At 45.2% G+C, this 22601-nt stretch overlaps 1 protein-coding gene across 1 annotated transcript in view; it reads left to right on the plus strand.

The window, feature by feature from the left end:
* Nucleotides 1-17430: 17430 nt before the first annotated feature.
* Nucleotides 17431-22601, plus strand: part of LOC8036952 (cytochrome P450 302a1, mitochondrial) — a 104989-nt gene continuing 99818 nt past the window's right edge. Inside the window, exon 1 of the mRNA XM_029973376.4 lies at nt 17431-17641. The gene's annotated coding sequence lies outside the window, so the exon portion shown is untranslated. The remainder of the gene's footprint in view (nt 17642-22601) is intronic.

The raw sequence follows: 22601 nt of genomic DNA on the forward strand, positions 1-22601 counted from the left end.
ATAGTCCGTGCTGCGAATTCGGCTCGGTAGGCGTTTCCCCTATGCACACCAATACATCTCCACCGCCGCAACTGGCCACCGCTCACGTGCAGGCCAGCTGTCCCAAGGGCGTCTCCGCTTGTTTCATGGATGACCAGAGCGACGCTGTCCGGTGGAGGCCCCTCGAGGTGCCGGCTGACAACTCCCCTTGCGGTCAAGACTTCGCCGGCCCAGGTGCCCAGCGCCCTCTCTCCGGGTGGTCTCAGGTGACACGACGGTGCTACAGAAGCTCCCTGGGCGCTCGATGCCTGGCAGGATGGGGTTAGCACAGGGAAAGCCGCAGAAGAGCCAAAGTCCGTGCTTCTACGTCCTCCCACGTCTGCGGGCTTCTCGAAATGTCGCACCTTCTTCTTTGCGCGAACGCTCGCCACCCTCGTCCGTTGTATTCATAGCAGGCCGTTCGTTACAGCATGTGCTACAGGAAACAAAGAAATTGAGTCTTAATTGAAGACAAAACTCACTTATTTCTTGAGTGCTACCTTAAAGAGCAAGCAAATTTTCAGTTCAATACCATGAAAACATGTGTACAAAATTATAAACACATAATTTATTGTAATATAAGTACAATCATATATGTAGAAATAAATATAAATATAAGGTATTTTTAGGTAAGGTTTACATTTTTTTGTTTTGTTCTAAGCCGGAGAGCTACGCCATTGCGGTCACAGCATTCGAGTTATACGGCAAGGCGAACATAATATGGGGTCTAATCTTCTCAAGAAGTTCGATAACGAACTATAACTTGTCAATTACCTTTTTTAATTAGTGAATATAAACACTCGGTTCCAATCATGAATTCGATGAGCGTCATAAACACACCAAATAAGTAAACTGTACAACGACTCGGGATGTACAAGAATAGCGGTAAATGCGCTGAAGTTACTCACCGTGCAACAAGCGCAAAGCTGGTAATGGAAAAACCAGCCCGCGTGGTTTTAGAGCGCAGCTCTTAGGCGCCCGTTTCTGACTTGAGCGGCGTCGCCGTCGGCGTAACCGCGCGGTGCAATGTGAGCGTCACTGATGACGTCATCAGTGACGATGACGCCATCACCACTGATGACGTCACACGTGACATCACTGATGATGTCATCGTCATGTGACCTCACACGGGTGACGTGACGCCGCGAGGGTCGCGTGACCCCCGTGAGGTCACGTGATCCTCGTGAGGCGACGGCGACGCCGGTCCGAGGGAGGAATAGCAGACAGGCTGAGAAGGTGAGGAGGATGGAGGAGGGGTATAACCTCCCCTCAGTACGCTTCCCTCCTCCTTCTCAAGAGCTGCGCTCTAATTCGTCGTTACAGGGAGTTGTAAACGGCTTTCATGTTTTCCATTCTCATCTTCCGCATATTCGCACCGCCAGCATTGCGCACATTACACAACTGCCAATTTTCATTCACCACCGCGTTTCCCCCACGCGTCCAAAATATTCCTAAAATATACTTATTTAGTGGGTTTTGATGACGCTCAGCAAGTTTCTATATAAAAGCGTATGTCTATTTTCGCTAAACAATTTTCGTTATTAATTGGACTTATCGCGACAATTAGCCTTCCCTATATTATGTGCCTCAGGTCTCGAAACTCACCTGGGCAGACCACATAGTGCAGCTTATACGTGTTTTTTTTTTTCTTTTTATCTGTAAAGCATCAACAATAAACCCTGTTATCCAGAGAATGAAAAGAAAAGAACAGTTTTCTCCGTACTTGCGTATGTGGCCCTGAAGAACAATCTCAACAACACTGGGAAAGCCCTGCATGTTAAAATTAAGGCAACGGACGGCAATACTAGTAGTACACGTTTCGTGAAAATCGATACTTCGTACTAAAATAAAAAAAATAAACAAGCAAATCTATGAAAAGCTTTTTTTTTTTCAGCCGTTTTCCACTTTGGTTTTACTTTACCATCTGTCCCTAAAAAGGGACATCAAATAAATTTATAAAACTTTATATTCAGGTTCATTCGTAAGTTCTGCGGACGAGCGGTTCCATTGGCATTTTGCCTATCGGGCCGAAACCGCAACTACAAGGCTCTTTTGTGTTGTCATTCGGAAATTCCCCAAGATAAATGGACCGCAGCTGGACAGGCGAGGCCGGTTGTCCCTGTCGGGCCGTGACCCGCGCCTGTGAAGCTCGTCTTTCGGACTCTGAATAGACGAATATGGGCTCTCCTGGCTTGACAATGACTGTGGCGCAGCGTGAATTTCAGTTGGGGTCGTAGATTTATGACGGCGCGCGTACTTGCACGTGGGTGCGTATTCTTGTGTGTGTGCTTGTCCGCATGCATCCGTGTGTGCCTAAGTGTGCGCGTGCGTGTGTGTCTGCGTGAGTATGTATGTGCTTACCTGCGTGTGTTTGTGTGCGTGTGTGCGTGCACAGATGAGCATGTGCATGTGTAGGTTACCCGAGAATCTTTGATTCGTGTTGAAAATATTTATGGCCATATAAAACCCCTTTCGTTCCTCTGAGGCATAGAAAAACGCGTTTTCTATAGCGATTCGTCACACTTTAAATCAAAGGTAAGTGGACGGATTACCGCAGTTCACACTTCAATTTCTGGATTCGAACGTTAACTGTGATGTTGTTTTCATTCTGGTGTTTCTGAACACTTTCAAAATAAAAACTATACCAGATTCTTTTAAATACATTAATGGGGGAAGGAAGCTTAAGGAAGAAGAGCACAACAAGTTAGGCACAGATCACACGGAAAGAATAAAAACACAGAAAATACACGAAGGACAGACACACACAGTTCTTTCAAAGAGCAACTACATTTAAGTGATGCCCATTACACTATGGTGAACCACCTTCAATACGGAAAAAATTAAGTGAAGACGAAACTACTAGAAGGTACTAGAAAAAGATAAAGAAAAAGGTAAAGATAGCGGAATTTAACTTCCTGAAAAGGATGAAGAAGAAGAAATGGGAGATTGCTATAGTCTGTTGCAACTCAGGACGGTATGGCGAGGGAAAGGAAAGCTGGGGAGGAGGAAGCAGACGAAACGCAGTAGAAGAGAGGGGGAAACCTCCTCTTTTCTTTAGCGTTCCCTCTGCTTCCTCCTCCCCGGCCTTCATTTCCCTCGCCCTACCTTCTTTAGTTGCAACAGAATATAGTACACGGGCTCTGATATATCCAAGGCGTTGTTGACTCAACTATGTCGATCGTGCAATGCGATTTTATGACAGCTGTGTCAAGGCCCCTTCCGCTTCGTAATCTGGCCAAAGAACTATACTACTTGGCTTTGATATATTCCAGTCAGTCTAATTATTAAACATTTCGAGGTTGTTTTTTCATGTTGTTTTTCTTCAACCCTAGTCGTGCTTCATACAAAGAAGTTGGAGAAGAAGCGTGAGTTGATAGTCAGCGCTGTTTTTGACTTTCTATGTGTCCTCTCCTTTTGTCTTTGTTTACTACGCGCTGTTGCTACTAATATGTTCCTCTCAAGTTCCACAATCTAACACCCCCCCCCCCCCCCTAACACATAGTCGCCAAAGCCTCCCCCCTTTAGATCCCGTACCACTTAAATTACTACAGAATTATTTGATCCGCTCTAAGCTAGATTATGCAGCTGCTATATGGGATCCTGGTCAATCAACACACATTTCTAAGCACGAGTGAGTTCAAAATACCATCGTTCGCTTTATTTTTAGCAATTATCATCGTACAGCGAGTGTAAGATCCATGAAATTCAGTGTCACTTTACCTCCTCTTTTCTCACGCCGTAAATGTTCAAGACTATGCTTCTTTTACAAAATCTATCACTCATATCCTAACCTAAAAGAGAGACTACTGTGGAACCCGTCTTACATTTCTTCACGAATTGATCATCAGTTTAAAGTTGGAGTCCCCCATTGCCATACCTCTGCCTATCTCGATTCCTTCATTCCCAGAACAACAACTGAGTAGAATCACGTGCCAGCATTTTTAGCATGACTACCATGACTTGATTTGATCAACACGACTATTACTAATTATGTGTTTTTTTAATGTTTTGGGACTTTTTTTTATTGGTTTTGGTTTTTGCATTTGTTATGCTTTGTGTAGGAATATGCGCCCCCCCCCCCCCCCCCCCTCTGTGATGTAAGTCAGTGCCTTGAGGGTATTGCAACAAATAAATAAACACATAACTGATGCACTGCTTATCATTGGTCACAGCGAATTTGAACGTCGCCGGCGCTTGTCTCTTGTCACCAAGCTAATCGGTGTTTAGATGTTGGCACAAAGTGCCCTCTTCCACTTGAGTCGTCGCACAGGCTAAACTTGGTTGGGTGCTCTTATCTAAACTTTTGTATTCCCAGTGCACTAGTGCGGTTATCTTGGGAAGCAGTCACAAAGGGCTTGATGCGCCTTGGAGGCGCAACACCGATGGCCATACGACAGCAGCTGAACCTACTACAAATGAAGGTACGCACGACTTCAGCTTCAAATAATATTTTGAAGTGTTACGTGCCAAACCAAATGGATGACGTCTAGCACGCCCAAGAGAAGGACAGAGAATTCATTTCGACCACCTGGGGATCTTTTGACGTGCAACCAAAATCGCGATTATACGGGGCCTTCTCTGCAATAAGCCTCCGTCAGGTTGCGGGCACCTCGGCCGGGATTCGAGACTTCAGCTTCAGATGTGACCTTCCGCAACATTAATCCCTTGTCAGGGTCTCCACAGGGATCACGGCTGCAAACTTATCTGTTATCCGCGATGTTCAGATTCTTAGCGTTCAGCCTGTTGTTTTTGTGTCTAAACCTTCAAAATGGGGTTCAGTTAAGTAGGCGGAATGAGAGCATTTGTGGAAATACGTTACGAGAAGAATATATAAATAAAAAAGGGCGTATGGATGCAGTCTTCAGTAAGCTCTAAATATTTCAAGGGATGTTATAGAGGTCTTATTATACATAAAGAAAGAGAATCGGACAAAATATGAATAACTGCGGCGGTAGCACTGAGTTCGGCCTTCGGCGCGTGTGTTGTACCCGTCGAATTTGTGCCATACTTCGTCCTATTTTTGTGGCAGCACAGGGACACAAATGCTCCCCTGCTCTGTCCCTCCCCCCCCCCCCCCCCTCCCCCCCCCCCCCTCTCTTCTTTTATTATATACGTCTCAGCTTACTGTAACGTTTTAAAACAACCGGGAGTGATAAGTACCACGAAAAATAAAAGTCCTGTCGAGTGTGATCGCATGGGGGCCTAGGATGAGGTTCGGTCGGGCGAGTGTAGTCCGGGGGGGGGGGGGGGGGTCGGCATTAGATCGTCGATGGGGCAGTTGAGTTGTACCAGTTATCGTGATACGGTGGGACATCATACCATAGGCGAAGGTTGTTCGCACGGCACTAATTGTCAAATGGTGATCTTCGTCGCGGCTGAGAACATTAGCTGAGGGCTGGCTTGAGGAGGTCTACGGAAACGGCTTTGGGGCGACGGTTAAGGTGAATGATGAAGGTTTTCGTTCTTTTTTCTTCAAATTACTTGGTGCGTAGTTGTGTAAGATTGTTGGGGGGGGGATTCTTAACTTCGCCTTTGTGTTGCTAAGAAATCATGCGTGCACGTGTCCTAGGTAGGCGAGACTTAAATAGTGTGTCGCTTTTATTACCGCGGACTTCTGGGGCAGATGTCTCGCATTAACAATCAAAGTTGAATTGCGTAACTGGTAGGATTAAAATTAGGCCTTTCTGGGTGTGTACAAAATTCTTCGGAGACGCGTAGACCTCCTCGGTCACACTACGGTCCAAGTCGCTCTTGACAGCAGCGTGTGTAACCCCAAAAGGACCACCGGCAAGGTGGTGCTCCACCAAATCGTGTCTTCGTGGGTAATAAGTGCAGCTTCAAGTGTGCGATGAAGGCGTTCCACGAGGCCTTTTGCCACTGGTTGGTAGGCTGCTGTGTCGATACTGTGCATTCCCAGGAGTTTGAGTAGTTTCTGGAACAGTGCTGAATAAATTTGACTGCCTCAACATTTCGTACTGGTTGAAGGGACGCCGAATCGAGACATCCATCTCTGCACCAAAGCTCGGGCAATAGTTTCCGCTTGGATATCTATACCATAGGAATTTCCACGGGCCGACGTGAGATTTTGTCGATGCAGATAAGCTAATTGCGATGCCTCTCAGATAGAGGCAGGAGGCCCACGACATCGATGTGCATGTGGTCGAAACGTTGCGTAGCGTCCCCAAAAGATGCAAATGGCGCAGATGAAGGGCGCGGGATCTTGTATTTCTGACATTGGGCGACGGCATTGAGCCCAGGATCGCGCATCTTTGTTGATGCTCGGCCAAAGAAACCGTTCAGTCTTAAGTGCTGCGTAGCACGGATTCCAATATGAGCTATATCGTGCATAGAATCGAAGACTTGCCTGTGGAAGTCGGCGGGGACAAAAGGTATTGTTGCTCCAGGGGAAACGTCGCACACGACTTTCGTTTGGCTGCCAGGCAAAGCAACCTCTTGAAAAAGCAATCGGCCCGGTGAGCGACGTAAGCGTTGCAAAGCAAAGTCGCTTTGTTTGTCGGTGCTAAGAGCCCTTAAATCTCAGGCTGCTGGGAAAGATAGCTCACGGACAATGAGAATGTTCCGTGATAATGCGTCGGCCAAAGGGTTATCAGCGCCCTCGACGTGCCGTATATCGGTGGTAAATTCGGCGATGTAGGCAATGTGACGTCTCTCGCGGAATGTTTGGCTGATTGCAGTTCGTATCTGATAGACTTATAATATGTTATAAGGAAAAATGATTTTCCTTGTATATAACTGTGAAAATGTCGGGTCGCAGCATAGATAGTGAGCAGTTCTCGTGTAAAAATGGAGTCGCGTTTTTCTGCTGGCGTGGATTTTTGGGAGAAGAACGCAAGCGGTTTCCATTGGTTTTTGTGAATCTGTAGCAAAGTTTTTAGTCGATTTTTTTTATCGACGTTAAAAGTACCATTGCGGAACTATAAATGACACGCTAAAAAGCAGCCTCTACAACTTTTTTTTTTTAGCAGGAGGATTCAAAATTGATATATAATCATATGAGTCACATGCTTATAATTACGTGATGTATGTAGCAAATGAATTAGACGAATGTTAGCCCCGTCGGAAGTCCTAATTGTACTGAGTACTCTGCTGGGAAATGAAGGAGCGAAAAGATTTTGATTGACTTGTACCTAGCACTTTGATTGATATCAAAACACAATGCCGACACGTTGATGCTTTTCCGTGTGATGTCAGTGTTTAGGTGTAGACTTACGTGCGTGTATGTTTGGGTGTTATTGTGCGTTTTTTTTTTTTTAATTTGACGAAATTTGATTATTCTTTTTTTAGTGCTAACTTGGACATCCCACTAAGAAAATGTGCTTCCGGGCCCAGTGAAGGTCCCCCAGAAGTCTGATTTGCTCAATCTCTGCGGGAAAAGATGGCGTGTACATAACGCCAGACGGCCATTACTAAGGGGCCACGACGAGGGTGCGAACAGGCTCCAGACCCCTGAGCAGGGCCCCTGGTGCACGCACGACGACGCCCAGTTAATGAGAAGTCCCGCGAAGCAGCCCTACCAGCAGCTGGGAGGGGCGGGATGAGCCGGGCCGTCGGAGGGTCGGCTCTCACGGAACGTTCCGGCGAGAGGCAAGAGGGATGTCGAAGTCGCTCTACGCTCCTTATTGATGGAGCACAGCAGACGCTACGAGCCCTTGGAGCCAATTCATGGCTGTGAAAGTGCCCGCCCGACGGGTCGCTGCGCGCCTACCACAAGCCACGTGACACTCCCGCCGGGTTCGATATGGGTTCGATATGGCTCTTGTCGTCCGCTGCGTTGCGTGGTAAGGTGAAACGATGTAGGGAATTGGAGTCACGGCCAGTCGGGGTCATGACCCCGAACTTGAGGAAATTGGGGCGAGAAGTGAAAACTAGAAAAAAAAAAAAAACACTGCTTCGAGAGCCGAAATATAAACAGTTTAATGTTTATGGTGTGCTACCAAAATCACAATTTTTGTGCGTGAAAATGTTCGATCATGAGAACAGCATGTATTATATTGAAGCAAATACATTTATAACTGGTTTCGTCATATATACATGGAGCAAAGCATGAAGTGAAAATCAGGTTGAAACACCCACTAGGAAACTAATAATGAATTACCTTCGCACTGAGTCGTAAACAGCGGAAAGATGCACATTATGCCTACATTTTGTTAAATAACTAGGAAAATTTGAGCTCGTTTCTGTGTACTCTTGTCAAACCATGAACATGTAGATAGTGTGTGAGCACTCTGAATCATCATGTAAGGGCGCGTTCGCAATAATGGTATAATAATTGAAGGACCCGAAAAGGAAGAAAGATACGTACAACAGGCTTTTTAATTTGACAACATCGCAATTTAGCCCCGAGAATATGGAGTGGCGCAACTTGATGGCTCCTCGTCTTGATGTAGTAGCCATGATCACGGGACCGCTTCTGCGCTTCGTTGGTATATGTAAGTGGAGGTGTATCAACTACAATTCATGTTTAATTTTGTAATTTGAACGAGAGTTTAGGGTTGCTTTTGATCTAATATTTTCGCTGTACTAAATTTAATCCAATCAGTGCGACCACAGTGGCGTCGTGGCTTATGTAACAAGACCCAGTGACCCAGCTGACCCAGCTGACCCAGCTTGGTGTTATCGTGCCGAACACGACCAAGTCGGTCGTCTTCGTGGCTCCGAAGGATTGTCAATTAAGTGACTAAGCAGGTAGACTGTGGTGCGGCATGAGTCCCGGAGCAAGTTGTCTTTTTTTTCTAACTTGTCGGAAACAGACAGAGCAAACAGAAATTACTCGCGAGGAAGGCCAGGCCAGGCGTCGAACTCGGCATTCCAAAGGCGGGTTCTTTTCGCAGCTCGCTCGCGCCGCTTTAGAGGCACACGCAAAACAAAGCGTATCTTGCAAAAATGGTAAACACAATTCAAAGTATGTATTATCACCAGATGGCGATAGATGTTTATAAGCAGTCGGCCAGCTGGCCGTAGATTGTAACTGTTATATACACGTCATCTGATTGATCTTCTTAGCCATTTCGCCAACCGATAACTTTTCGCCATTTTATCGGCTATCGCCAGAGTATCGCTGTTTTGGTTGCATACTAACATCAAGTGGCGATTGAGCGTAAATTGACGATCACCACCCACGGCCGGCCGTGGATGGTAAACGTCATATACACTAACTCAACTCTCGTACGTCACGCCGCGGTGGTGGCGCGTCGGACGCACTTCCGGTCTGGGGCGGTGGGCAGAAGTCGCCGTGCGGGACATGCATTCTTGTGTTCTTTTCGGAGAAACCAGACAAAAAACCTGCGTTGTCGTCAAAATGCTGTGACGGGGGCTGCACCAAAAGAGTCTGGAAAGGTTTGAAGATTAGTTTTCATGTGTTTCTGCCCGCTCCGTTCGTCCGAGTATGTGGATAGTAGCCGTGAAAAGGGTAAACCAGACGCTGTCGAACTACAATTGCTTGTGCGGGCAACACTTTGTGGTCCCCAGATGTATTTGTTTTGTTCCAACATTAACGAGGGAAAACCGCCAAGTTGTCCGGGCCACCCGCGGGTTCACTGCGTCTTTAAATTCACACGGCCGCCTGATCGTTCGAACTTTCGTCTGCTCTTTCAAACTTGCCTGCTCTTTGTCGTCTGCTCGTTCAAACAAAAGCGGCCTGTAGACCAAACTGTGACCCGGTGATTGCAATAAGAAGTAATTGCAGGCCTCAAACAACTTAGGTAGGCTCGGTGTAAACAGTACATACAAGATGTTGATCATTGGTACCAGTGGCCATCACCGACTTGTTACGCGTGGTCTGTTTCCGCTTCAGGATTTCAGTATCGACGCCGCTACCTTCTACACTTCTGCAGCACGAGCGACGTCGCGACCGAAAATATCTACAAGAATCTCATTGTGGTTTTGGCGTTCACGCGAATGAATCGCCCCTCGTCAAATTATTTACGCAAAGTTGAGCGGTGTAACGAGCCTTGATAGTTTCGGTCAGGCGATTAAAGTGGTAAGGCATTGCTATGAGGACGTAGAATCGACAATTCCAACGCGAAAAGGAGTAAGCAGACTCACAGAGACGCCGACAACGTGACATTCCAATAATTTTTGAACGCGGGACGCGGTGCTTCTTGCCCGCACTCCATTTCGTATGCATTCGAACTGTCGTCTGCTCTTTCCAACTTTTCTGCGTTTTGTCGTCAGCGCGTTCAAACGACAGCGGCCCGAAAACCACACGTTTACCCGGTAATTGCGATAATAACTAAGTGCAGGCCTCAAAAAACTCTTGAAGGTCGGTTGGGGTAAGTAGGCTAAGTGTAAACAGTAGATACAAGAAGGTGTTGATCATTGTTATCAGTGGCCATCACCGATTTGTAATGCCCGATTCTACTTGCGGTTTTCAGTATCGATGTCCACCATCTCAGCTAGGGTCCACGCTTTTGCAGCCCGAGCGACGTCGCGACTGAAAATAGCGAGCAGACTCTCATCGTGGGAGTCAGGCTTTAGCACCAATTCTGCGGCGTCCGCGTGAAATGAATCGACGCAAGTCACATTATCCACGCAAAGTTTTGCCTCGTTAATTTTGCTGAAGCCGCTCAAGTAGTCAGAGATTGTTAGGAGGGCGTAAAATCAACATTTCCAACGCGAAAAAGAGCGCGGGGACTCCCACCGACGCCGAAAACAACGCAATGCAATGGTTTGTTTATGGGCGAAAGCAGGCTTCTTGCCCACCGTTCACCGCGCAAGCGCGGCGCCGGTGGCGTCCGCTAGGGGCGCTCCGCTTTGTTTGTAAACATGAGCTGGTGTATAAACGTCATCCGATCGATCTTCGTAGCCATTTCGCAACCGTCAACCGTCCCTCAATTTTCGGCTGGCCAGCCGAAAAACTGGAATAGGAATACCATCCAAGTCAGGTGCTTACATGACCTGATAGAAATAGTGCTTGCTTGCCATATGAGTAAAGAAAAAGCAAAAATCTGAGAATAATTTCGAGAACAAAAGTTTTTTTATCACAATGTATTAAAATGACGTGTTTTTTTTTTAAAGACCGAGGTAATATTTCGAGAGGTAAACGATGAGAGAACAAAATGGTATTTCCTTCCTCCCTGACATGTCTTTAAGGTGTGACCTGAATGGACAAATGAGAAATCTCGTCTAAACAGACATATAACCAGCATATATATTCTGGTAACGCATTCAGTAACATGTACATAAGAACAATGCTCGTACATTTTCTCGGATCTTATGCTCACAGACACCGATCTTGTTGAACGTCCTAAAGTGTATGTGCATGAATTACCGGCTTCCTGCGTTGTCTACCCGGTCCTTTTGCCCAAACACTGCCACCCAAAGTGACCGGTATGACCACTAGGGGCACACGGCTGCCGTCTTCTTTTTTGCTTTAGTCCCTCTTCATTGTACTTCTGTCCTGAACCCGTGTGACACTGAAAGAAATTCGGGCTCTCACAATACACCATTTTTCTTTGCCTCCTCCATGTCTCCATGTTCTAGCAGCATTATTGGTTGCTAATAATTCTCTGGTCATGACCCTTTACTGTGGTCGGCTAAAACGCACCAGCAGGGTTCTACTGTACTTCAGAAAATTTTCGAATATGCAATCGCTTTAACTTCAACTACACATTAGCCAATTATATGTTGTCAAAGTGTGAGCTCCACAATAACGCAATAAGCATGAATAGCGAACAGGTACATTTACTTGAAAAGAAGGGTCTAGCTCTGTCTTTTGAGAGTGTGAAGCAGCTAGCTTACCTGAAAGAGGATTCGTGTCTCAGACAGAAATGATGAGAGGTTGGCCTTCAAATCAAATCAAATCAAAGTTCAATCAATTCAAACAACCGTCGAGGAATACAGTTGTCTGGGGGGCCGCCACAAAAGGCATTGGCATGCCTGACAAGGCGACAGCCCCCCCCCCCCCCCCCTCTTTCCACGGCCAGACAAAATGAATGTCTCAGAGGACGAAAACTACTTGATCATGAAATATCCAACATAAAATCCCATAAGCAGTACAAAACACTGTATACAAAAAAACAAAAAAAAAACAATGAACTAAAACCAGATTGTCCCCCACGTTGGACGAACAACAACGACGCACATCAATTTTTAGGCCTGCACAAACGCGGCAGACCAAGGGGCCACACACAACAACATAGTGCAGCCAGCCAGCGATCTCCACAAATATATTTCTTTAAGCCCGCAGAGTAATGCTGCACAAAAAACAACATACGCGCACAACAACAAAAAAATAATAATAATGAAGAGACGTGTTATTTTTAAAGGGACAATAGATAAACATTTATATTTTTCTTTAGAGCTTGTATAGACATACCCTCCAGAATAATGGTCATGAGATTAGGGTGGTCATTCAGAGGTACAGGTATTTGATAATCTAATTTTTGTACGCCATAGTTTGTGCGTATTTTTTGCTTTCTGTAGCTCGTGTGCCGAAAATTGTATAGATGATCTTTCTAAACATGCGTACTGAAAAAGACGGTCGGTTATAATTTGATTTGATTATAGAATAATAAAGATAACTTCTTATTTATAACATTTTGAATAGTTAATATTCGGTGCTTTCTAAAGAGCGGAGCAGGGTGACTCCGGTGTGGGACATTTTCGACCAAACGCAGGGCCTTTTCCTGTAATATGTGCAGGGTTTCTATATTTGTTTCTATTGTGGTCCCCCATACAAGGAGACAGTAGTGAAGACGTGAATGAACTAAGGTATGATATAGTTGTCGTTTTTTTACCCAGTGAGGCAGCACATTTTTAAGTCTATAGATAATCCCGATAGATCGTGAGATTTCCGTTCTTGGTCTTTGCACATGGAAAGACCAATTTAAAGGTTCATGAAACAGAACACATAAGAACCTATGTGATCTAACACGTTCGATGATTTCGCTTTGAAATTGAATTTGAATTTCCTGCTGAGTACATTTATTTCGTGGTTGAAATATTATATATTTTGTTTTTTTTTCGTGTTTAATTGAATTTGGTTTACTCTACTAATTTTATTTCAGGGATGCGGTATATCGGATGAATATGAGTTCTACGTAGAAAGACCCCCAGAAACACAAACCTTACATCCCCACATCAAGTGCTGGTCTCCATTTCCAAAAGTGCAGCGGGGGATGCCGAGAAGGGGCGTCCCCCACTGCACTTTTGGCAAGGCCAAACACACTGTGTTTTAGCTGTGTTTGGAGATTTGTGTTTGCCCTTTGTCCCCTTGTTTCCCTTCTTCAGCGATCGGTCTATTGGATCAAGTATAGCCAATATTAATTTTTGATACACACAATTGTCTAAGCGTGACTGGCAATGCTCAGACTTAAATATGTTGCGAGCATTCGGTTATTTCTCGAACCTAATTTCCGTGATATATTATGCTACTCCAAGTTTAAACGTATATAAAGAAGATAATTAACTTGTTTCCCTACGGGTATAATTTAAAGCTCCGAGGTTATCTCACATCTCCATGTATGCCGCGGATCTCTTCAATGCTGCACGACACACTCCACGAAGCTTTTAAACAAAACCTCAAAGAAACGAAAATTGTGCGAAGGTCGTATTCGCGCACGAGATAGCGTATGCTACATGCGCCTTGACAAACATAACGAAAATACTTGTGACATATCGAACGATTTTGCGAGCAGGACACGATTATGAACGCCGGGATAGAAATGCGCCCTGTCTCGCACGAGCTAGCAAAAGAGATAGGATAAGCCTTTAAACAAAACCTCAAAGAAACGAAAATTGTGCGAAGGTCGAATTCGCGCACGAGATAACGTATGCTATATGTGCCTTGACAAACATAACGAAAATACTTGTGACATATCGAACGATTTTGCGAGCACGACACGATTATGAACGCCGGGATAGAAATGCGCCCTGTCTCGCACGAGCTAGCAAAAGAGATAGGCTAGCTATTGCCACCGGGACCGCTGTTAGGATTTAAATCCGGTAGAGACTTATAGAGTAAGCCGTGTAAGCTGGATAAATGAACCTCACGTCGGGCATCATTCGCAGCCCTGACCCCGGCCGCTCTCCCGCCGTCCCCCTTAGCTGTGAAAGTAATTCAACGCACCGCACAGGAAGGGACGATGCCCCGCTCCCTCCCCCCCCCCCCCCCCCCCCTCCACTCCACGCCACACAGATACGTGTACGCAGGCGCGGATATAAATGAACAGAAGAGACGCGGGAGTCCATTACAGAAGGACGGAAGAAGGCCTTGGCATTCTTTTCGGAAAGATCCGATGCACCCATTGATGGTTGCTCGCATAAGAGCAGCTGGCATGGCCTTTTCTGTTCGTCGAACCCCGACGGGCGTGACGCGCGTACGTCTGTTTATCGCGAAGCTGATCTTTGCTAGTTTATTTGTTCGATTGTATTTTTTTATATCAGGCGATCTATTATTTGCCGGCGGAAAAAACAAAGCAATAGCAAGGCCTGGCAATAAAATGGTGGTGACATGGAGACCAGAATCCTGCTTTGTAAAAAGAACGTTTTTGTTTTTCAAGTTGTCGTCGTTGCGTAATTTGAAAAGTGAAAGCCGACACCAGATGCTTCGGTCCTGTTGAATGAATTTTTCGAGGTTCTATATGTGTTTGAAAAAAACTCTGTTTAGGATCAGAGTGTCGCAACAGCCGCGATAAGGCTAGGACGCCCGGCATATTACGTAAGTTAATTGTAGCCTGATCAATAAGAAGAAAAAAAAAAGGAACGTTGCACACAAATGTAAAAAAAAAAAAGACGAAACACAAAAAAAGACTCGGACTATATGAGACTTCAATTTGTGCTCTCGTTTTACACACTTGGCGCCGAATGTAGCGAGGATGGCACAGCAAGTTACACTACGACCTAATTGAGGACATGTTTGTGTCATAAAAATAAGTTCATATAACAAGTATCTACTACCGCTGACAATATGAGCCTAAACAGCCCACCACAATTTTTCAAGTACCCTTGGTTCAAACGTAATATGAAACGCGAAACTTGTGTCTCAATCTTTGAACTCTGAGAATTCGCGAGATAATGGGGCTTGTGGGAACTGTAGGCATGACAAAAGTCTAGATCTAGTGTCTCAGCTCATCTTTTCCGGGGGTTTAAACAGGGGAACACATTTAGTTAACACGAACAAGATATAGCAGTTTTTCGCTCATTTTAGAGGTGCGCGAATACTTTTTCCAAATGAATGGCACTGTGTCATCTCTAGCTTAACCATTGATTCAACAGACATACGCCGTCGAATATAGTGTTCTCTGTAAACATCAATGTCACAGTGCTATTCGGTTTAATTATTTGCTCAGAAATCCCGGCTCTTTTTTTGTTTGTTTATTTATTAAAACATCTCTTGAATATCGAGATTTTTTTTTTTTTTCGTACGCATATCGGCGAAAGCGGGCGCACATCTTCGCACCGCCAACACATGCGGAGTCGGTGCTTGGCGGCGTGGAAAAACAATTTTCCTCTCTTAAAATACGCAAAAACTACGATACCACTGTAAGACATCTGTGAAGATAAGCATGATTGATATGCTGATTACACACAGAGTGTCAAAGACGCTTATATTGTAGAAGAACATTTTCTGTACGATGATGTTCCATAGCGACCTTGGCGCGACTGGTTTAGAACGACCCGTTCAAAACTTTGAGGATTCGAAAGAATTAAAATGGCAATTACCATGGCAACTAAGATCTATCAGCCAATCACCTTGCGAGGTTTGGAGGTCTGTAGGTTAGTATCCGTTTGTGTTCGGCTGGCAGGTAGGGAAGGCTATGGCATTACTTTTCCATCATTTAGTTGAAGTCCCTTGACGTTTCTTTTTACAAGTAACGACAACTAATACTACAACGAATCATGTTCCGCAGAAACGAAATGACGTCATTCAGATCACTCTTCTGCTTTGCGCCGCCGTTTGTTTGCTAAAATCTACACCGTCACGCAGTCAGGGCTTCAAAGAATGCTGCGACTTATAGGAACCAGTTACTTTAGGCCGAACTGCCGTCATCGTCGATGCAAGCGGTCCGACGGTATCTTCGTCTTGCTCGTCAACAGCATACTCCAAATCTATATCGTTCTCGTGGTGATCAGTCATTGAGCAAGCAACTACGGACTACCCCAACCCCATCACGAGTGATTGTCGAGGCGTCGAGTCCTCCTAAATGACTGACTGTAGAGCACCCGAGTACTTTAACAGGAGAAGTTGCAACGCGTTGACGCTACGAAGTTGAAAAGCTGATAATCACACCACCCTTGGCGTGGCCGAGATTCTTGGTGCGCCAAGAACCTCGAAGGTGGCCTTGGCTGCGAAGAGACCGGAACTTTCATGAGCGCGGACGATAACCCAATACGAATTGCGCTCCTCGCTGTCTAATTTCTAAGCGATGTCCTGAATCGGGCATTTGTAAAAAAAAAAAAAAAAAAAATAGCCTTCCGTTTAAAATACAAGCGTGCCATTATCGTTTGCAGGTAATATAGCTCAAATTCAACTTTTTTTTTTTTAATTTCTTACGAATATTTTAAGTTTCGATTTTGTACTTCTTTATATTTATTCCGGACATGCGAAGTTGTGATATTACGTAGGGAGATACACTGCGTCCATCGGAAGCCAGCTGCAAGCGTCGAAAGTCGCCTACTAACACAGGATTCCTCGAGTCACACTTAGTCAAGCTGATTTCTCTCCTATTCGCCTCCTCCTTGCAGCAGGAAGACGTCGGAAAATCAGTTTTTTGTCAAATAAGCGATCATTTGCTCACTCTGTTCTAGTAATGCTGAACAAAGGCGTCTGGTTGCGGATCGCACGGTTCGGGGTATTAGTTCCCGCTGCTCCACTTGGTAGATCACGCCAATTATTCCTATTAAGTATAGTATTAATTACGACGAAATATGCCTCTATATGTTATGTACGCTTATGCATTGCGTGCTATGGGCTATGTACGCTTTTTGTAGCCTTAGCCCGCGGGTAACGACTTTTCCTTACACTCGAGCGCTACGCTTTTCGCGTAGCATCTCGCAACAAAACACATTCTGTGTTAGAAAGCCTGTACCACAAGCCACAAATAGAACCCCTTGAGAGTGAATGACCCACAAGGGACGCTGGTTGGACACCTAACACCAAAAATAACGTCACAGCAGACTACGTCACCGCGAACGCGATCCGATACGAAAACACCCGCTCGTCTCTGTGTGCCCGCATTCATGCGTGGTAGCCGACGCGAGGCGTTGAACTGTTCGCGTCTGATACGCAGCGACACACTGAGTTTGCCTGGGTGGGTCTCGTTCTCGCTCATTCGGGCCGAGTCGGCCGAGTGCTGCTGATAAGGACGAGACAGATCAAGGCGCGACATCGGGAGGTGAGGGTGCCGCGTAAGAGGAGAAGGAAGAGTCCTGTTTCTAAACCCCCGGACAAGACGCGCTGCCTGCTGGTTCGTACGGACGTCGTGTGCGTCGTTCCCCGACCTCCTCAAGCGCACTCCATCACCTTCGTGTCCCCGGTCGACGTCAAGACGATGCCACCCACACGTCGCTGAGCCTATCGGATTGTTTTCTTGCAAAGGTGGCCGAGCCCTGTGGAGCCTTAGCCACCCACTGAAGGAGCGACCGAAGAAAGGCACAAAACGTGAGTGGCCTGGGGAAGCAAGACGCTTACTGTTTGTTGGGTATAGAAAGAAGCCCCGGAGCCTGTCGCTTATCTTTATGTACACTCTTTCGAGTGCAGGTCTTCATAGCCTATCTTTTATTGAGTGCAGACTGGTCAAACTCGCTCTGCGCAGATGGCTTTCTCAAACCGCGCGCAAAAACGTGGTAGAACGCTCAAACGACGATTCGGCCAGACGTGGCTGTTGAATGTTTAGTTAGAAATTGTGGCACAGGGAGGAATGATGTTGCAAAAAGCCAGGCGATTATAAAGAAGGAATGTTGTTAGTTCACAATTCAAACGTCGATTAAGAAATACGATTAGTGTTCGTATTTGCAGATTTGGGCTAACGCTTAGACACTACTTTCTTACATTAAAATTTAGATCAGAAGACAAAACTCTGCAATGGAAACTTACAAAAGTTCGATAGATTATCTTCGTCGCTTGTTGGAGCGTCATTGTCTGGCACAGACTCACATCCGAGAATTCTGTTTGGCTCACATAATTTCTCAACTTTTTACGCGACACTAGCACTAACATAACGAAGACGAAAACGTTATGAGCCTGGATAAGACACGAAAGTTGGAAATCAAGACAGTCTGAAAAGCTTAGACGATCGCTCATAAAAGCAAATAAAAAAAAATACACCAGGAACAGGCAGTCGCCTCGAAAGCGAAGCCATTCAAAGCTTCTCCAAGATTATAATTATGGAAAATGTTTCGTGAAATAAAGGCGTGCTGTAAGCTTATTATGATCACCCATTGGTTAGACGAAAGTTTTTCAATACACATGATAGAGCACCATAGAGGGCCGTGTTCAAAATTTTTAATCGGCGCGGGCTTTGCGGGTCATTCAGAGCTTCCAAAAAACAATTTTAGCTTCCAGTTTTTTTTTTTTTTTTTGTACACTTGGGCAAGAACTCCATGCGAGCAGGCGTATTTTTCTGATGAGCGCTTGATCGGCGGCTTGCGCTCGAACTAGTGTTGACGTCACAGGCTCACCCATGTGAAGCAGAACGGGGAGCGGGGGGGGGGGGGGGGGGGGGGGGGGGGAAGGGGGGGGTGTACCTACTTCTAACAAATAAATCAACAGTGAACCAATAAGAAAAATCACAACGCTTCCTTCTCTTCAAGAATAGCGACTTCTTAATATTATTTCTGTTCTCTACTCACCCCCGCACGTGTGACTGCCGCGTTTGCCTTTTGCGGAATTCTCTGCTTCCTTTTATTTACACGACGATGACACATACCGAAAGGATATAGGCAGTTTGTTTACGTAATGGGGCTCAGAAGTTAAGGCCAGGATTTTCAGAGACACGTATCTTCCCAACTTGGCCTTATTGGCACTCCGAAACACAGCTGAACGACGTCCGGAAGGCAACACAGCACTCGTAATTTATCTCTTGCTGCGCTTGGGTGACATTATCTTTTAGCACAAACGCGCTAAGGCAGCTATCAAAGACGCCCATGTTTTAGTTTTATATTAGATTGCGCGCGGACACGCACGCAGGCCCACGTCCGCCTCGGCCGTCCTCAAATCTCCAGATAACGTCGGGCGTGGTACTTGCGAAGATCGATCTGGAGCACTGGACTCGAAACAGTGATTTTTAGAAATGTCACAAACTTTTGTCAAACTCAAGGTTCGACTGATTTGGAGAACCTTCTACCTTTTGAGAAAAGTTCGAGAAACTTGGACCTATGGAACATGTTTTCCCGACCTCTATAGAAACGTTTAAGTGCTTGCTAACCACGGAACCCTGCACATGGTATAGGGGCCTAATCGTAACAATCAGTCCATTGATTAATTAAAATATGTTGAATAACTTTTTAATAGTAAAAATAGACATATGGTTCGAATTATAAACTTGCTCAGCGTCATCAAAAACACCTAAATCAGTAAGTTTCAAAAAGACTAAGCGCGTGAGAAGCGTAGTGTAGTGCACTAAAGTTCCCAATCGTGGACCAGATACAAGGTGTTGCGGAATGCCATGATAACCTAATCATCCGCGTTCCGCAACCGCTACTTAGAGATACTTATTCATTGACTTTTTATTTAGTTTCGAGCTCTCGTTGGAGGTCTTCAGGATGATCCCGTGTACTTGAATCGTTCATTTTCTTATACAGCAAGAAAATACGCTTATTTCTCTATATTCAACGTCTAATTTCCGGATTCGCCCAAGGCTTATCTTGCTTGCGCTTCGCACTGACTATCTTAGCTGGTACTTAAACGTCAAGCAGTTCTTTTATCTTATCCTCAAATAAATTTCAGAAAACTCTTACATTGGTAGATACTCTGTACTTCAAACTGAGGCAAAAAAGTCCAAAAGATAAAAACTTGGGCCATCATAGTCAGCTCTGCCGAACATGTAAACCTTTTTGGGTTGGCTTTTATATCGCGGTACATTTGAACATTTTATTGTCGCTACAACTGCTTCGTGGTCGCTTACGCCTGGTATTACAGAAACAGAGGTGACAGGTGACGGCCTAGTACACAAGATTAATTAGTCCAAGACAGTTGATCGGCTGGCATTGGTTCTTATGGGTTCGGTGATAAAATTATATAAATCAAAGTCATTTATAATATCCCAAAAACGCTGAGTAGACACACGATGAATGAGTAGTCACGGGACAACAATTTACCCAAGATCCATCTGGGAGGTTGGAATCCTCACCCAAAACTACATTCCCCGGTGCCACAACGGACATAGCGTTGAACAGCGACGTAAGACTCTGCACTGTGCTTGACGGAGGCCTATAGAATGCGCCTACCGTCAAGTATTCACCTTGAGAAAGATAAATCTTGCACCACACTTTTTCACACATCACAGCATTAATGTCTACTAAAAAAGCTATGCAAGTTCTGGTTAACAAGAAAGAATACGCCACCACCACAATTATTTCTATCAGCTAGTTGAACAGTAATAGTTCGGAGGAAATACTTCCGTGTCAAGGACAGAGGCGTCAAGCCATGATTCGGTTCCGATAAAGACATCGGGTATGGTGACCGAGATAAGACCAGAAAGGTCGTCCGATTTGTTTTTTAAACTTCGACAGTTGACGATAAGAAACGTAAGGTTTTTTACTGATGCGGCTCGTGCGACAGAACAGCTTTGAAATTACTAGCGATAGCAGTCCACAACGAATGCAGAAGTTTCTTTATATATGTACGTGTGTTGTCCCATGGAAAGTTTATTAAATCTTAGTTTGTTTGGGAGGTTTTTCACCTTGACAAAATCTAGTAGCTTCTTGCGCTCGAAGCGTACCTTAGGAGAGAAATTCTCGCTGACACTAAACGACGAATTTTTTAATTTAAAATTCCAAAACAAAATGTTTTTTTATCAACATTAATTTAGCTATGACAGGTCTGTTTCGCTCATGACTCTAAGCGCCCAGTCTGTGAGCGCACTGAACAGCGCACGGCTCCAGTGTGAAGCCGAGGTTGTCACAGCAATGGTTGCGACAAAGTGAGTCAAACAGACCATGATTCATTATCAGAGTCTGAAATGTCATAGAAAATTAGATTTCACCTCCTAGACTTGTTTTCGAGACTATCCTGTTGTGCGGCGTGGTTCGATACTTGCCGCAACAATTTCTTTGTGGCGGCATCAACAGCACTCAGGTCCTCCCTCGGGGTTTTGAGAATAGCTAAGTCGCCTTCTATAGCTTTGATTTTTGATGATACACTTTCATAGTTTTCATAGCCTAAAAAGAAAATAAAAGAAAGGAAAACAAAAAAAGTCCCCGAGTGGGATTTTAAAGGGCCGGTTTTTTCCAAGTCCGTCATTAGCAATTCTTCAAACTTGAGCCACCAAACGTGTTTTGGGATAGTCCTTCGAATGGGTGAATGCTCGCTTATCAGTCGGTGTCTTCTGCATGCCGTGAATCGTTTACCTTCTTGGGATTCAAGACGTTTTGATAAGTTGTTAAAATAAACACCCACTCGGGTTTCCTTGTTTTTTTCAGTTTCTCTCGGCCCAGTCCTATATATTATGTAGTTCTGTTTTGTAAGTGATTTGGATTTTCGTTGAAGTTGAAGGTAGAGTCCAGGCTTCGGGTTTGGAGCGCGGTTACTAAGACATCCGTCGTTAGCGGGCCTAAATTTCAGGGTGTTTACAGCTGCTCTAGAGTGATCACGTGAATTGTTGGCCACATTTGCAATCTGAGCTGAGAAAAGCTTACGAAAGCCTTCCTCGTTTTCAAGCCTCTCTGTCTCTCCGCCCGCTTTTCTCCTTAACCCACGACAACGCAACGTATGCGCAAATTTTCTTATCCAATCATTCATCGCAATACTTTCTTATTCAAACATTAAATGAAACTGAAAGGGCCAGTTTGCTTGTTTGTGCTTCGGCGCTTCTTTTACAGTGACCATTTTCGCAAGAATGAGCAGCAATATATCGCCTCAAAAACAAATGAAGTATTCGACGGTTTTATACGCAAAAAGTGTTTACGCATTTCAGTGTATACTGAGTGTATTCATAGTAGAGTTTTGAGGCTGCTTCACACTAAAGTAGCTGTATACTGGGAAAATGGCGCCAAGCTTCCAGTCTTAAAGTGGCCGTGCAACGATATTGGGTAGGATGTCCGTCACTTTACACCAGCTTACACTGGCACTAGTGGGACTCAAGAGGACTCGAACGCGCAATGCCACTGACCAAGAAGCGTCTTCGTCGTGGTGGAATTCCAAGAATAAAATTGGACCCTTTCTTTGAGTCTCTCCTTCGCAAAACGTGATGATGAAGCTGCGGGGGCCACACCAACGTTGCGATCACCGCTGTGAGGATATTCAAATGCGGCTCAGACAGCTCACACGAGCTCTGTGTGGCTGTTCGATTTTAGTTCGTCCCAATTAATGCTTCGACATGCATTCGGGTAGTGGCTCGGACCCAGTCGCTGGGATGACAGGAAAAACCGAACCTGAACAATGCGTGTGACTCAACCTACAC

This window comes from Ixodes scapularis, unplaced genomic scaffold, assembly GCF_016920785.2.
Source record: "Ixodes scapularis isolate PalLabHiFi unplaced genomic scaffold, ASM1692078v2 PGA_scaffold2__306_contigs__length_199485367, whole genome shotgun sequence".
In the NCBI taxonomy this organism is placed as follows: domain Eukaryota; kingdom Metazoa; phylum Arthropoda; class Arachnida; order Ixodida; family Ixodidae; genus Ixodes; species Ixodes scapularis.